Source organism: Euprymna scolopes, chromosome 39, assembly GCF_053919585.1.
Source record: "Euprymna scolopes isolate OS-2025 chromosome 39, ASM5391958v1, whole genome shotgun sequence".
Classification (NCBI taxonomy): Eukaryota; Metazoa; Mollusca; class Cephalopoda; order Sepiida; family Sepiolidae; genus Euprymna; species Euprymna scolopes.
In genome coordinates, this window is record NC_136520.1 from 5283534 (window position 1) to 5299328 (window position 15795).

The 15795-nt window shown below is 32.9% G+C and overlaps 1 long non-coding RNA gene and 1 pseudogene across 1 annotated transcript in view; both read left to right on the forward strand.

Moving 5' to 3' along the window:
• Positions 1–1415: 1415 nt before the first annotated feature.
• Positions 1416–15795, forward strand: part of LOC145263640 (uncharacterized) — a 417445-nt gene continuing 403065 nt past the window's right edge. Inside the window, exon 1 of the long non-coding RNA XR_013864583.1 lies at positions 1416–1649. This is a non-coding gene — a long non-coding RNA (uncharacterized LOC145263640). The remainder of the gene's footprint in view (positions 1650–15795) is intronic.
• LOC145263969 (5S ribosomal RNA) lies at positions 6136–6252 on the forward strand (annotated as a pseudogene).

Genomic DNA, 15795 nt, shown 5'->3' on the forward strand with positions numbered 1-15795 from the left:
AATGTAATAAAAAAAAAAAAATAGTTTTTGCCGTTTAAAAACAAACCCACTCTGCCGATTTTATTTTTAATTCTCTTAATGAAATACATGAGTTTTTAAATAGTATATTTTATTTCTACTTTATCGAGTGAATTTTTTTTTTAATATCTAAAAAAGAAAACATTGAATGAAATAGAAAAAATTGTCAGCATCCGATATTTATGTAAGCACCACATGGGCTTTCACTTAATAAAAAAAATCAACGTGGTTTAAAAAAAAAAAAGGTTTTACACTTTGGACTTTACAGGTAAATTTCCAAAAAACACTTTTTTTGTTTTAAATTAGAATATTTTATTTATTGATCTTTTATCTTCAATTTGTGATATATAAAACTTTGGTACGTAAATTAATTATTTACTTTTTAATAGACATTTCAAAATGGTGGGGGGTGAATTAAAAAATAATGTTTGTCTAAAATATTATATTCGGTTTATTGGAAAGAGCATAAAATTTCACATTGACCCTGAAAATATCGTAAAAATTGAACCAATAGAAAACTTGATAGATTTTTAAAGTTTAAAAATTGAAAAAAAATTAACTCGTACAATTCAATTGATTTCATTACGTAAAAAAAATGGCTGCATGAACGCACGCAGGCACTTTGTAAACATTGTTTTTTTTTTAAATAAAAAATAATATTTCTATTATTTTTTAAAGAACTTTAATAGTTTATTTTGGAAGTATATTCCATAAAGAAAATAAACAACCCACTTTTAAAAGAGAAATTACGAGTGTTTTATATTTTATTCGCAGTTTCGTGTTAGGTGTGTCAAAAATTCCACAAAATTCTGATACACTTAACAAGTAGCAGTACTTAAAAACGGATATTACAAAATTTCATAGGACATGGACGTTTATTATGGTAATTTAGCAGAGAAGCCAACAATCAACTATACGGAAAAAAAAAAATATATATATATATATATATATATATATATATATATATATATATATATATATATATATATATATATATATATACAAGCAATAAATGTTACCGTAGCCAATAAAAATTAATTTTATACCTACCTGGCTCATTTGTTTTGGTTTTCAAGTAGTTTTTATTGTTTTTTATTTAATCTAAAAAAAAAATTTCAGTTTTTTTTTTCAAGCGAATTTGAAAAATAAAAATAAATAATAATAATAATAATAATAAAATAATAATGGCGGCATTTTCTTCTTTGAAAAAAAAAAAAAAAAACAAGACTCGTTTTGAATTCAAGGTTTACAGGTGCTTTGCATTTTGGGGTGTATTTTTTTTTATCAGAGTCCCCAGCGTAGTACAAACACCCCAACCTCCCCATGTTAAGAACGGCTTTAGGAATAACCCCCCCCCCAACCTCCTCATGTTAAGAACTACTTTTAGAATGAACACCTCCAACCTCTCCATGTTAAGACCGGCTTTAGAGGTGTTGATACTATGCTGGGTACTCTCGTAAAAAAAAAAAAAAAAAAAATTAAATTTAAACCTTGAATTCAAAACGAGGCTTCCTTCTTTCAAATAATAAAATGCCACCATTTTCTTTTTCAAATCCGCTTGGAAAAACTGAATTTTTGAAATTAAATAATGAGCAATAAAAACTACTTGAAAACCAAAACAAATGAGCCAGGTAGGTATAAAATTAATTTTTATTGACTACAGTAACATTTATTTATTATATATATATATATATATATATATATATATATATATATATATATATATATATATATATCTTTTTTCGGATTTGTATTACTATACACATAGATTCGGAAAAGTTGTCAAAAAACAAATATATAACAAACAAATGTTATCAAAGGCAAAATAAGTTATTTTCTACCTAACTGGATAATGTCTTTTAATTTTTTTTTGTGTTTTTATTTAATGTAACATGCTTATTCAGCTTGAAAAATATACAATGTTTATTGATGTATTGGAAAATTTAAAATGGCGCTGGACTCGCTGTTGAACACGGTAAATTTGGGAAAATGAGTTAAAATAAAAAATATACAAAATACTGTTAAAAACTCGCCGATTATATGCCAGCCTATGTCACTGTAACATCGATTTTCTAACAGTATATTTTATATTTTTTTATTTTTAACTCATTTTCCCAAACTTACCGTTTTCAGAAGAGAGTTCAGCACCATTTTCAATTTTTCAATACATCGGTAAACACTATGATTTTCGAGCTGAATAAACATGTTACATAAAATAAAAACACTAAAAAATTATCCAGTTAGGTAGAAAAGTAACTTATCTTGCCTTTGATAACATTTTTTCGTATAGTTGTTTGTTGGCTTCTCTGCTAAATTACCGTTTTTTTATATATGGAAATCGCTCCAGTCAAGGCATGAAGCCACTTGATGTAAGGAGCTAAAAAAAAAAAAGCATCAACAATCAGTGTTGACAGATTTCGACCTAGAAAACAGCAATTCTTTCTCCTTTGTCAAAAACATCGCTTATGGGAATCTGGACTGCTAATGGACAAAATAAAACAAGTGAGAGTTACGAGGATGCCAAAAGTAAACTCAGGTTCCACTTCAGTGGCGGCTTGTGCCTGAGATTAGTGGGGGTGCTGCTTCGAAAATTTTACGTATTTTTTTAATATCGTGTAAAAGAAATTTGAATATATAAATAAATATTTAATCAAATAATAAACAAACATTCAAATAAATATTCAAATATATAACAAAGATAAATAATCAATCAGAAATGGATAATAAGCAAAAACATTTTTATTAAAAATATTTTTTAAAATTATGTACACTTTACAGAATAATAAAAATAATATATACATTTATTCCTTTTAAACTTTTAAGATTAAATAAAAGTTTGCGTTTTTTTTTTTTTGCAAACAAACGAAAAACATTTTTAAAAATAATTTATTTTTTATAAAAACAAAAAAGAAAAACTTTGAAATTTACTTGCCTCCCTACGAGGGTTAATTTAGGAGTTTAGTATTTGAAAATAGCGTTTTATTTAATAACAGTTTTATTTACAAAATTTATTTTTAAAAATGTATTTATCACAAAACGTATTTATAAATAAAATACAAAATAAAAAAAGTTTACATTTTTATATAGTGAGCAAACAAACAAAAATATTTAAAGATACAAAATTTTATTTACAAATCTTTTAACAACTTGCTTTTTATGTAAAAAGAAAAAACAAACTTGGCTATTTTCTGACCTTCCCATGCACTCATGCAGGTAAAGATCGACATAAAGTGGAGATTTATTATAAGAAAATAGGATGTCATATATAAGCATTATAAAACATCGAATTTTAATGTAGCTTTCACCCCAAAGAAAACAAAAAAATAAAATTGTCTTGGTCCAGAAGGATTTCTAATTACTTTTTTAATGCGTATTATCTGCCCCATCTCCTAACAAATTCAATGTAAAGTTTTAAAATTGCATAGTTATAAAAACTGTTTTTTTTTTTTTTTTTACTTACAAACACATTTTAATTAAAAAAAAAACTTGTGTAAAAAATCCAGTTTTCAAAGTGTAAAACTTCTAACATTATCCTCGTTGGAGGCAAATACATGCTAATTTTTTTTATATCTAAAACATACAAGTTAAAAAGATTTCTAACTAAAATGTATTTTCAACATAAACTGTTTCTTCGCTTGTTTGCTTCTAGGAAAAAATGTAAACAGTTTTTTTTTTTTTGTAAAGTTTAGTTGTTGCAAAATAAATAGCATTTAAAACTACTTAAAACAAACAAAAAGGCAGGTAGATGGAAAAGTAAATTTATTTTTATGGTAAGATTTATTTATTGTATATTTGGTTTTACCCTTGGTCACATGTTAGCTTCACTGCTAAATTCCCGAATACTTTTAATAAAAAAAAAAAACAGTTTCTGCATATTATATATTTCCGTCTGCTACCGACTTAAATCGCAACGCTAAAAGTGTGCATATTTAAAAAAAGGACAATATTTTATGTACAAGAACACGTTATATGCAGATTTTAATAATAATTAAAAAAAATGTAAGTAAACCTCCTTTTTTTTCAATAACAATGTTATCATATATATACAGGCGCACACTCTAAGCAAACAACGAATTTCACGACACAGAGCTGCGACAAGCGACAGTTCCTCAAGAGGGTTTCATCGGCTGTCTAAAGCGTCTAATCCGCGCATGCGCACAACAGAATTTCATTAAGAAAGTGTAACTGTGAATTTCACAGCTCCAAGCAAGTTTTATTTTTGTTTTTATATGAATTTGGAGATACCGACATTAAAGTTTTATAATGTACACATAGAAAAAATGAAATAATAATAATAAAAAAACAAATGTATTATTTATAATTTTATCATTAACTAGCAGGGGTGCCCGGCGTTGCTCGGGTGTTTGGAGGTGTATGCTGTGCAAAAAAAGCAAAAAAACAAAAAAAATGGTTAATTTTTTAAAACTTTGACCCCTATTATGACCCCTTAAAATTTATAGTTTCGGGCTCAAATCACTTTATTAAGTTAGATCTAGGTTCAAGGAACCTATATCTTAAATTTCAAGTGTCTAGATCCAAAATTGTCGGAGGAGTTTGGTAGAGTTCTTAAAGGACAAATCGTTGAAATTTGACCCCTTAACAGCCAACTTTCTGGCTGACACCCATCACATCGATTTTCCCAAATCTCAGTACCCGGTATTTCAAATTTCGAGTCTATAGACTAAAAATTGACAGAGTTATTGCGTAGGGAAATGTACACAGACAGACAGACACACAGACACGTTCACTTTTATAGATATATAGATAGATATTGTGTAGAAATAACTTGGGGGTGCTGCAGTCCCACAGCTCCATGCACGAGCCGCCACTGGCCCACTTTCTACTCTCTTTAATCAAAACAGCAATTCTTCCCCCTTTTCCAGAAGAAACCAAGATTAAGACTGATCATCTGATGAAGCGCAACTTTTGAATTGAAAGCCATGTTTAATTTCAGAAGAGTTTTCAATGGGTAGATCATCTGTATAAGTTTTGGACTTTAAAATTTTGCAGGCAAAGAGCCAAGATCTTTTTCATGTGGACACGAAAAATTGTGTGCGGGAACTCTAAAAGATCCAATATTTTTATGGAGCAATTCTGCTTTCTGATTGGTTGCTAGCAGAACGTGGCTCCATTTGATTGGTCAATTCCTATCGCCAATGTCTGTATGTAGAACATTCCAATTTTCTTTAATTATACTTTTAAATTATATTACCAGTTTTGGCATGCAATTTCGTTTTTGGGCCCATCGTGATTTTTTTTTTCACAAAGAAATCACTACTTATCAAGGCCCGGAGGCCACTCAGGGATAAGGGTTATTGCGTGTACAGTAATCAATAATATTGTAGTAATAGTTAGTATTGGAGATTTGATAAAGTGTCTTACTTAAGAGGGCAGTTCATCAGGAATTTGTTTATGTTGGACTTGAAGACATCCAAGTTGTAGTCAGGTGGGAAACAGGCAAACGGAAGAGAGTTCCACAATCGTGCAGTTCTAAGAAAGAAGCTCTGCTCATGGAATCTACGTTTTGATTTAGGCACAGATAAAGAGTGGGGAATATTACTGACAGTGGTTTCAACTAGACGGGTGTTTTTTGTGAAAGATTGGCAAGGAGGGACCAGAGATTAGAGCTCAGACGAGCACTTGTCAGGGGGATAATGATAAAACAACGACAGGCTCGCAATATCTCTTCTGTGGGAGAGAGGTTGCAGGGAAGAGAAAAGGGCATCCCCCACTAAGCCACAAAGTCTATTTTGTACTCTGTCAAGGCAGGATAGGCTGTTTTTAGCAGCTCCTGCCCAGATATGGCAGCAGTACTCCATCCTTGGACGTACTTGGCTTTTATATTGGTAGATCATGATAGTAGAAATAAATGGGAAGAAATTGAGGCCCTTCATCTTATCCCCGTCTTTTTGTCAAGGTTGTCCTTTATCACTAGGGTGATAAATAGAATATTCTTTTCATTCTTTTGACTCTTGGGTATATGTCCGACACAGACACACTTAATCAACCAAAAACCACATCTGTCCATATAAAAACATAAGATATTAATGGATATATACTCAAGAGTCAAAACAATGAAAAGAATATGCTGTTGTCACAGCCCTATTTATCACCGATATATACAGCATAATCGCGTTGACACACCGGTTCTCGTTAGATCACCAAAGTTAAGCAACGGCGAGCCTGGTTAGTAGCAGATGGGTGACCATTTGGGAATTCTAGGCACTGTATGTGTTCCTCGCTTATCTTGGCATTTGTTTCTAGTCGTCTTGTATGTACATTTCACTTGCCACTGGTATTCAACAATGTTGACTTAGGAGAGGTGTGGTTAGAGATTGTGCACCTCCTGCCAATAAGACTTTCACGCGCATGCATCCCTTCATGGGTAACCATAGTCTGTCAATCTGTCAAAGACTGAGAGAGCCCTTTATTTATTACCGATGCTCTATGTGTTGTGTTGGGACCATTTGGTTAAGTACTCTGCCTATGCTAACAGTGTAACAGTACTTGTAATAAGATTAGTGTCGTTGGCACAGAAATCGGATAGTATGAAATGAGATCCAAATTAACTGTGACAAATCTTCTGGCTTGCACATCGGTGCCTGGAGTGGAGTCTCTCTTCAGGGGCCATTTAGCTGAAGCAACGGGCCTTGCAAGATACTTGGCATCTGGTATGGTCCTGATAATTTTTCACTCCACATTTAGGCATTAAAACATCTCAAAGCAACAAAGTATTCTTCAATTGGAGAAAAATTTGTTAGAGGTTTTTTTAAAATATTTTTTTTTTACACAGTGGTCATCACTTATCAAGGCCCGGAAGCCACTCAGGGATAAGTGTTATTGCAAGTACATTACGTTAGTGTGGAGATTTGGTGAAGTGTTTACATAAGGGGGTGGTTCATTAGGAATTTGTTAACGTTGGACTTGAACACATCCAAGTTGTAGTCAGGTGGGAAGCAGGCAGACAGAAAAGGGTTCCACAGGTGTGCAGTTCTAAGAAAGAAGCTTTGTTCATGGAATTCACGTTTTGATTTAGGCACAGATAAAGAGTGGGGGAAATTTTTCACAGTGGATTCGGCTAGACGGGTGTTTTTCGTGAAAGATTGGCGAGGGGGGACCAGAGATTGAAGCTCAGACGAACACTTGCCATGGAAATAACAATAAAACAGAGACAGGCTCACAACGTCTCTTTTGTGGGAGAGAGGTTGCAGGGAAGAGAAAAGGGCATCCCCCACTAAGCCACAAAGTCTATTTTTTACTCTGTCAAGGCAGGATAGGCTGTTTTTAGCAGCTCCTGCCCAGATATGGCAGCAGTATTCCATCCTTGGACGTACTTGGCTTTTATATAGATAGAGAATTGCATCAGTAGTGAGATATCTTCTGGAGCGGTAGAAGGATCCCACCATCTTTCCAGCGACCTTGGCAACAGACTTGATGTACGTGTTCCATTTCAGATCAGGAGTAAAGGTCAAACCCAGAAGCTTGTCAAAACGCGGGGCCTCTCCCAGACGAGAGCCATCCATCACAATTGATGCCAGATGGGGATCAGAGCGTTGATGATGTAAGGATAGGAGTTTGGTTTTAGATGCATTAAAGGTAACCAGCCACGTCTTCCCCCACTGAACCACGCGCTCGAGATCAGAGGAGAGAGAATCAGAGAGAACTTTGTCATTTACAGCCTTTGATGTGTTGCCGTAGATGGTCGTGTCATCAGCATAGATGTCAACGAATGATTTAAGTATGTGTTTAGGGAGGTTATTGATGTAGATCAGAAAGAGAGTTGGGCCCAGGATTGACCCCTGAGGGACTCCAGCATTAATACTGCAGGCCTCTGATTTTTGTCCATCGACCACTACTCTTATGAGCCTATCGGAAATTTTGAAAGCGGTGCAGACCGCAGCTAGTCTGTGAATCAGCAGAAACTTTTTCTTTAAAAAATATAATACAACAGCAGCCCTACACATAAAATTTGCTCCCATTCGAATCGTGCCTTATATCATGCAAAGTATATATAAAAACCCAATATTGCAGACCGACAGTCGCTTTGGAAAAAAAAAAAAAAAGGTTTAAAATATCTGATATGCTGCTTTTTTGTTTTTTTGTTTTTTTTTAATTATTAGAAAAAACAAACCATGTATGGAATGGAATACTGTTGCCACATCTGGGCAGGAGCTGCTAGAAAGGACTTGGCCTGCCTTGATAGAGTTCAAAATAGACTTCGTAGCCTCGTAGGAGATGTCCTTTTCTCCTCCTTGCAACCTCTATCTCACAGAAGAGATGTTGCGAGTTTGTCTCTGATGTATCGTTATTTTCATGGAAAGTGTTCAACTGAGCTTCAATCTATGGTCCCCCCTCGCCAAACTTTCACAAGAAACACTCGTCTAGCTGTAAACACTATCAATAATTTCCCCCACTCTTTATCTGTCCCTAAACCTAAACGTAGATTCCATGAACAAAGCTTCTTTCTTAGAACTGCACGCCTGTGGAATTGTCTTCCGTTTTCCTGCTTTCCGGCTGACTACAATATGGTTTTGTTCAAGTCTAAAGTAAATAAGTTCTTGATGAGCCGTTCCATATAAGTTATTAAATTTACCAAATTTTCATTACTAATGATTACTATATTGACCAACTTCTACTGTACACTCTTTAACCCTTATCCTTGAGTGGCCTCTGGGCCTTGATAATGTGGTGATGCCTTTGTAAAAAAAAAAAAAAAAAAAAAAAAATGTGAATTTTCATTGAAAAAATCTAAATTATTTTTAATCAATTATTTTTAGCTTTAAAAGGTTAAAAAAAATTGCTAAAAAATGGTTTTAAATTCGTTGTTAAGAATTGTTTAAAAACTAAAGAATAAAATAAATTTAAATTTTCAACGTTCTGATGAAAAATTCAGTTTTCTTAGATCCTTATAAGAAAATATGTTAAAAAAAAAATAATCAGTGCTTGTTAAGATTAGAGTTGTCAGATTGCTTTTTAAAAATATGTTGTGTTATGTGAGATTTTCTCTCACAAGGTTTTTGCCCTCGACAGAATGGAAGAAAACCAAACAGAAAATTACAACAAGCTCACCTTAAGACTTCAACATAAATTTTATTAAAGTAAAAAAGTCCCAAGTTGCAAAAGATGTGTCTCTTCAGCTATCTGCTATTATGGGCTCGTCTTCGATAAAGGCTGGGTAAAAATTCCCACTGACGAAATAGTGCACAGGTTGGAGTTCAGGTGTCTTCCAAGATGGATACTGCTAGCTGGGCATCCACGAGATGTCCTTCGAGTCAGTCCAATGGCGGACAAGCAGGTCAAACTGTGGACCTTAATTTCGTCTTGACAGACATCAAATTGTAGCACAAGCGTGCAAATATAAATTCGCTCTACTTAAGGGCATTGGAAATTGCAACGATAATTTTCCACTCCGCATTTAGGCATTAAAACGTTTCAAAGCAACAAAGTATTTTTCGCTGCCTCGATTCACGTGAGAAATCCACGTCTGTCCAACTCTGCATCTTTTTGGATTCTGATCTGAAAAATGGAATATTGGCGCCAAGAACATTCTCGGCAGTTAGTTATAACATGCAATTTGATTGGTTAAAATAAATCCGTGGACAGAGAAACCGTCCAATAAAAAGCTTGCTTATTTCTGCAGAATTTCTTGCAGTTAAGCAAAAACAACAGTACTTACTTGTCATGTCGAAAATAGTAATATATTCCAAAATTATGAAAATTCATTGAGTAGAAAATTATTTAGAGTTAAAAGTAATTGGGAGAAAATTGCATTTTCCCTAGATTTGAACACCTTAAAGATTGTGAATACAGGGGACATACTTGTCTACCTTTTCACTACTCTAATGTCTGACGTTTCGTTTTAGCCGATAGCGATAGGCTTTTTTTTTTTTTTTTTTTTTTTACTAAAAACACAAAAACAGTTGTTCTACTCAATGAATGTTCGTAATTTTGGGATATATTACTATTTTCGACATGACAATTAAGTACTGTTTTTTTTTTTTTTAAATTCTATTTTCACCCCAAACAAAGCACAGTGTCACTGATGTAGGGGTCTACTATCGGGAACATAAGTTGCAGGGATACTATGTAGGAAGTTGAGCAGCGAGATGTCTGTTCACATTACACTTGAACTTCTGCATGTCAGTACAGTTAGGAAAGCAGGAACTTGGAAGGGAGTTCCAAAATCTAGCAGTTCTGGGGAACAAACTATTAGAGTAGAAGTCTTTCTTACATCTAGGGATCTCTACGGTGTAGGGGTGGGATTTTGCTGCTTGTCGGATTTGTTGGGGGGTACAAGGGCTTGTAGTTCGTCGGAGCATTCACCATTAAAATACTCGTAGAACAGGCAGAGGGATGCAACTGCAACATACGTCGATGAGACAGAGGTTGAAATTTAGATGACAGTTTTAGCTTAAAACCATATATTCAAAATCGATCTGCGGACTCTATTTTAACAATTACCAAATAAGTTAACAGGGTTTGTATTACTGTACACATAGATTCGAAAAAGTTGTCAAACAAATATATAACAAATAAATGTTATCAAAGGCAAGATAAGTTACTTTTCTACCTAACTGGATAAGTTTTTGTGTTTTTATTCAGTGTAACATGTTTATTCAGCTCGAAAAACATGCAATGTTTACCGATGTATTGGAAAATTCAAAATGGCAGCCGACTCTCTCTCGGAGAGGGTACGTTTGGGAAAAGGTATTATAAATAATAAACTAGACAAAATACTGTTAGAAATTCGCTCAATATATGTTACCGTGACATAAGTTGACATGCATTCGGTTGTTTTCTAACAGTATTTTGTCTAGTTTATTATTTATAATACCTTTTCCCAAACGTACCCTCTCCGAGAGAGAGAGAGTCGGCTGCCATTTTGAATTTTCCAATACATCGGTAAACATTGCATGTTTTTCGAGCTGAATAAACATGTTACACTGAATAAAAACACAAAAAATATATCCAGTTAGGTAGAAAAGTAATTTATCTTGCCTTTGGTAACATTTATTTGTTATATATTTGTTTTTTGACAACTTTTTCGAATCTATGTGTACAATAATACAAACCCAGTTAACATAATATTTGTTGTATCACGAAGAAAAGGATCGTAAAATAATACCATTTGCACTAAGTCTATTTAATTACGAATTCGTAATTAAATAGACTTTTAACATATATATAACGTCCCGGTAAAAAAAAAAAAATCCCTTTTAATCACGCATGTCCAACTGTAAAATAATTCTTTATCTTTCAGGAAATAAAATACGGTCACTTCCGAATAAATCTCTTTGAGAAATGAAACAGAAAATGACAACAATAGTTTGTACCGTAGCCGTTGCACTTTTTTTTCGTGACGTCGGTGATCACGTGACTTTAGTGAACGGCCTTCTAAATAGAAGGCTGTGTCACAACACTTAGTTTTTGTGTTGAAAGCTACTTTCTAACAAACCGAGAGAAAACGAAAACACTTCGCGTTTTTCCGTAACAGAAGATGCAATAAAAAAAAACATATTGTTATTTTATTTGAAGGCTATCGTTTATTAATTTTATTCTAATTTTAATATTAATTCCAAAACAATTTTGAGATCGACTGTATAAAAAAAAAAAAAAAGAAGAAATCTTTCGACTTGATTCGTAAGAACTGCTACGCAATTATGTCGACTGTCGACGATTTGCAATTGAGGTCATAGAACTCTCTCTCTGTCTCTTCCCCCCTCTCTCAATTTGTTTCTCTCTCTCTCTTTATCTTTCTTTCTCTCTCTCTCTCCTATTTTACCGATAGATTTTTTTTGCTTTATTTTTATAATTTCATTTATTTATACAACATTTTAGAAAAACGTTTACTTAAAAATAAATACAGAAATTAAAAAAAAAAAAAATTAAAAATAATTTATTAAAACGATTTCCTTGAAGTATTATGGATGGCCGGATGTGACCCAAGTTTAAATTAAAATAAACTTTATCTTTTTCAACTTTTTAAAGGATATCACACACGCACGCACGCGCGCGCACACACACACACACACACACACACACACACACACACACACACACACACACACACACACAATGAAAAAACTTATTTAAATATTTAATAGTACAAAAATACGGTTTAAAAAAATAAAATTTCAACTCTACCTTAAAACTCTTCATTTAAATTTTTTTCTGATTCAAACATTCGAATTAGACGTTAAGATATTAAATCTTTTATTCAGGTTAAAAAATCAACATGAACAAAAAACTTAGGCACAAGGCCAATTCAAAAGGGGTGAGAAGTGGGGTCGTTGATCATCCTTGTCACTCCAGAACTTAATTTTGGTTCATCAGAGCTTCCGTAGATACCAAAATGTATCGTCAACAAACGTTATAATTTCTTGATAAAAATGAAAGAAATTAACTAAACAAACATAAACGTTTTAATGTTAAAACGATAGTTTATTTTCAGTTAAAATTCTTGTTTCAAAAAAGTAAAAGCAAAAAAAAAAAAAGTTTAATTTAAATGATAAAGTTATTTTTTTTAATAATGAATTGGGTTTAAAAATAATTAAAACTGAATGCTTTTATTTAATTTTAATTTAAAAATATAATTTTTTTATTTTCAAAGTAAAAAATAATAAATATTCTTTTGTGACCTTGTGTGAATTTTTTTCACCTTTTTTCATGTTGACCTCTATTTTGAGGTTAGAGGTCAACTTTCAATTGATCTTTTTGTTGTATTGAAATACAACGTGGCCTGAAGAAAACTACGATACTTATGCAGTTTACGAACCGTTTATTATTATTATTATTATTATTATTATTATTATTATTATTATTATTATTATTATTATTATTATTTAGACAAGATTTTTATGTTAAATTCAATTTTTACGGTACTTTTTTTAATAAAATATTAGAGGAAAGTACAGAATAGTTAACAAAGCACACTCTCTCTCCTAATGTTAAGAATGGTTTTCTAAATAAAAGCGGCACTATTTCAGTACGTTTTGTATTCTGCATAAGAACCACTTTTTTACTGTATCTCGTTCATCAAATTGTCAGGTGAAAGTACGGAATAGTTATATAAAACGCTCCATGTTAAGAATGGCTTTCTAAATAATAACGTTATTATTTCAGTACGGTCCGTATTCTGTTTAAGTATCCCAACCCATCATATGGAGACTTGTCTTTAAACCTTAATTCAAACGAGTTAATTCCTTACTCAGCGTAAATAAACCCTAATACTTGACTGTGGCCTATAAAAAAAAAAAGAAAATTACTTTCCAATTGACAGTTTTAAAGGTTTCAAAATTACTTTCAAACTTCGGATGGCGACACAATATTAGCACGTCAATCCGTATGTGAATAAATAAATAAATAAAATGAGCGTTGAAAATTTGAAAATGATTTCACAAAAACACTCGACTAGTTACAGCCACTATCAACAATTTCCCCCATTCTCTATATGTGCCTAAATCAAAACGCAGATTCCTGTTTCATGAACAAAGCTTGGTGCATGGTGCACGTATAAAAGCGGTACAGTGTACCGCCGGTACACCCCCCCCCTACTCCCGTAGTTTTTTATTTTTCGTTTTTCTTAGATTTTTTTTTTTTTTCGGCGGATTATTTTCTAACGGTCACTAATCCACAAGATTATCAAAAAAAAAAAAAAAATGAAAAAAAAAAGATTACCCTCCAAAAATTCAATATTTATCATTTTTAAGGGGTGCCAATACAACGTTCTAGTAAATCGATCCCCCATTTTGGAAGCAGCGACTTATTTAAGCCAAATTTCGCGAATTTAGCCTTTTTTTAAAAGCAGTTTAGTCTTTTAATATAATAAAACACGCATCAAGTGCGCTTGAAAGCCAAATCACAACGTAATATTAGGAAAATAAACAAATATTTTACTTGTATTATTCCTTAATTGGAATTTTTTTATTTTTGAGATGAGCATTGTATGTTAATTTTATTTTTATTTCGGACTATTAGTCTCATCTTATCTTTTTATTGGTGCACAACGTTTCGGCCAACTTCCTCTGGCCTTCGTCAGGTGGTAACCGCGACGGATAGGAACTTTGAATCTCCTAACTGCATTCTCAGCCATCACTGCCATCCGTAGTTGTTGTCGTCTCACCACATTTTTGACCAATTACCTCTGGCACGCTTTGGGTGGGATTGAAACCGCTATCTTCAGACAATGTTTATCTGGAACCGTAGAGATTCAACGTCTCTATCAACTGCGCCACGGGCCCCGAAGGGCGATCAAGGTTGGAGTCTTTGATCTTATAAATCCACATTTTTATTTATTATCTGATTCCAATTAAGGAATAATACATATATATACCAATCGGTACGGACCCGACTATGGAAGATCAGATAATAAATAAAAATGTGGATTTATAAGATCAAAGACTCCAACCTTGATTGCCCTTCGGGGCCCGTGGCGCAGTTGATAGAGACGTTGAATCTCTACGGTTCCAGATAAACATTGTCTGAAGATAGCGGTTTCAATCCCACCCAAAGCGTGTCAGAGGTAATTGGTCAAAAATGTGGTGAGACGACAACAACTACGGATGGCAGTGATGGCTGAGAATGCAGTTAGGAGATTCAAAGTTCCTATCCGTCGCGGTTACCACCTGACGAAGGCCAGAGGAAGTTGGCCGAAACGTTGTGCACCAATAAAAAGATAAGATGAGACTAATAGTCCGAAATAAAAATAAAATTAAAATATTTTACTTGTTTGAAATTTATAACATAAATATATTTCAGAGCTAAACTCCATCTTCAGTATGAAAGAAAGAAAAAATAAATACTGAGGATGGAGTTTAGCTCTGAAATATATTTATGTTATCAATTTTAAACAAATAAAATGTTTATTTTCCTAATATTACGTTGTGATTTGGCTTTCAAGCACACTTGATGCGTATTTTATTTCATTCAAATTAAAGCAACGTTTCTATAGAATTCACACCCTTGACAGTTTGGTCTTGTCAAAAAGGCTAAAAAAAAAAAAAAAAAAAAAGGCCAAATTCGGCTAAATTCGTGAAATTTGGCCGAAAAAAGTCGCTGCTTCCAAAATGGGGGATCGATTTACCAGACCGTTATATTGGAAACGGAGCACCCCCTTTAAAAATCTTAAATATTGAATTTTTAATAATCTGGTAGATTAGTGACCGTTCGATAATAATCTGTTGCAAAAAAAGACGAAAATAAAAAAAAAAATTGCAGAGGGAGGTAGCGCTTCCATACATGCGGCCAAAGCTTTTCTTAGAACTGCCCACCTGTGAAACACTGGCCTGCTTCCCCGCCGATTGGTAGCCTTCAAGTCTAATGTAAAAAAATTTTTGTTGAACAGTCCCCATGAATAATCAAATTATACCCAAGTCATACCATTAACGATTACTACACTACCACCTTACATTCATCAACCCTTATCCTCGAGTGGCCTTCAGGTGACTCCCTTCTAAAAAAAAAAAAAATGATTTCAGAATCTTTGAACTCTCTATAAGAAATTTCAGGTATTTTGAACAATATTCAACAAAACAAATAAAAGGTATGAAAAAAAATAAATATACAGTCAATAAATGTTACTAAAGGCAAGATAAATTACCCTTTTATTTATCTGAATAAATATTTTTGTATTTTAACTTATTTTAAAGCGTTTATTTACTTTGAAACAAAAGTCGTGTCAAGTCTGAGTTAGAACAACAAAAAAAAAAGGGCGGTTTCGTTACAGCCATTTGGACTTTCGATAATCGCTCGAAAGTCGAAAATTAAACAAAACACCAA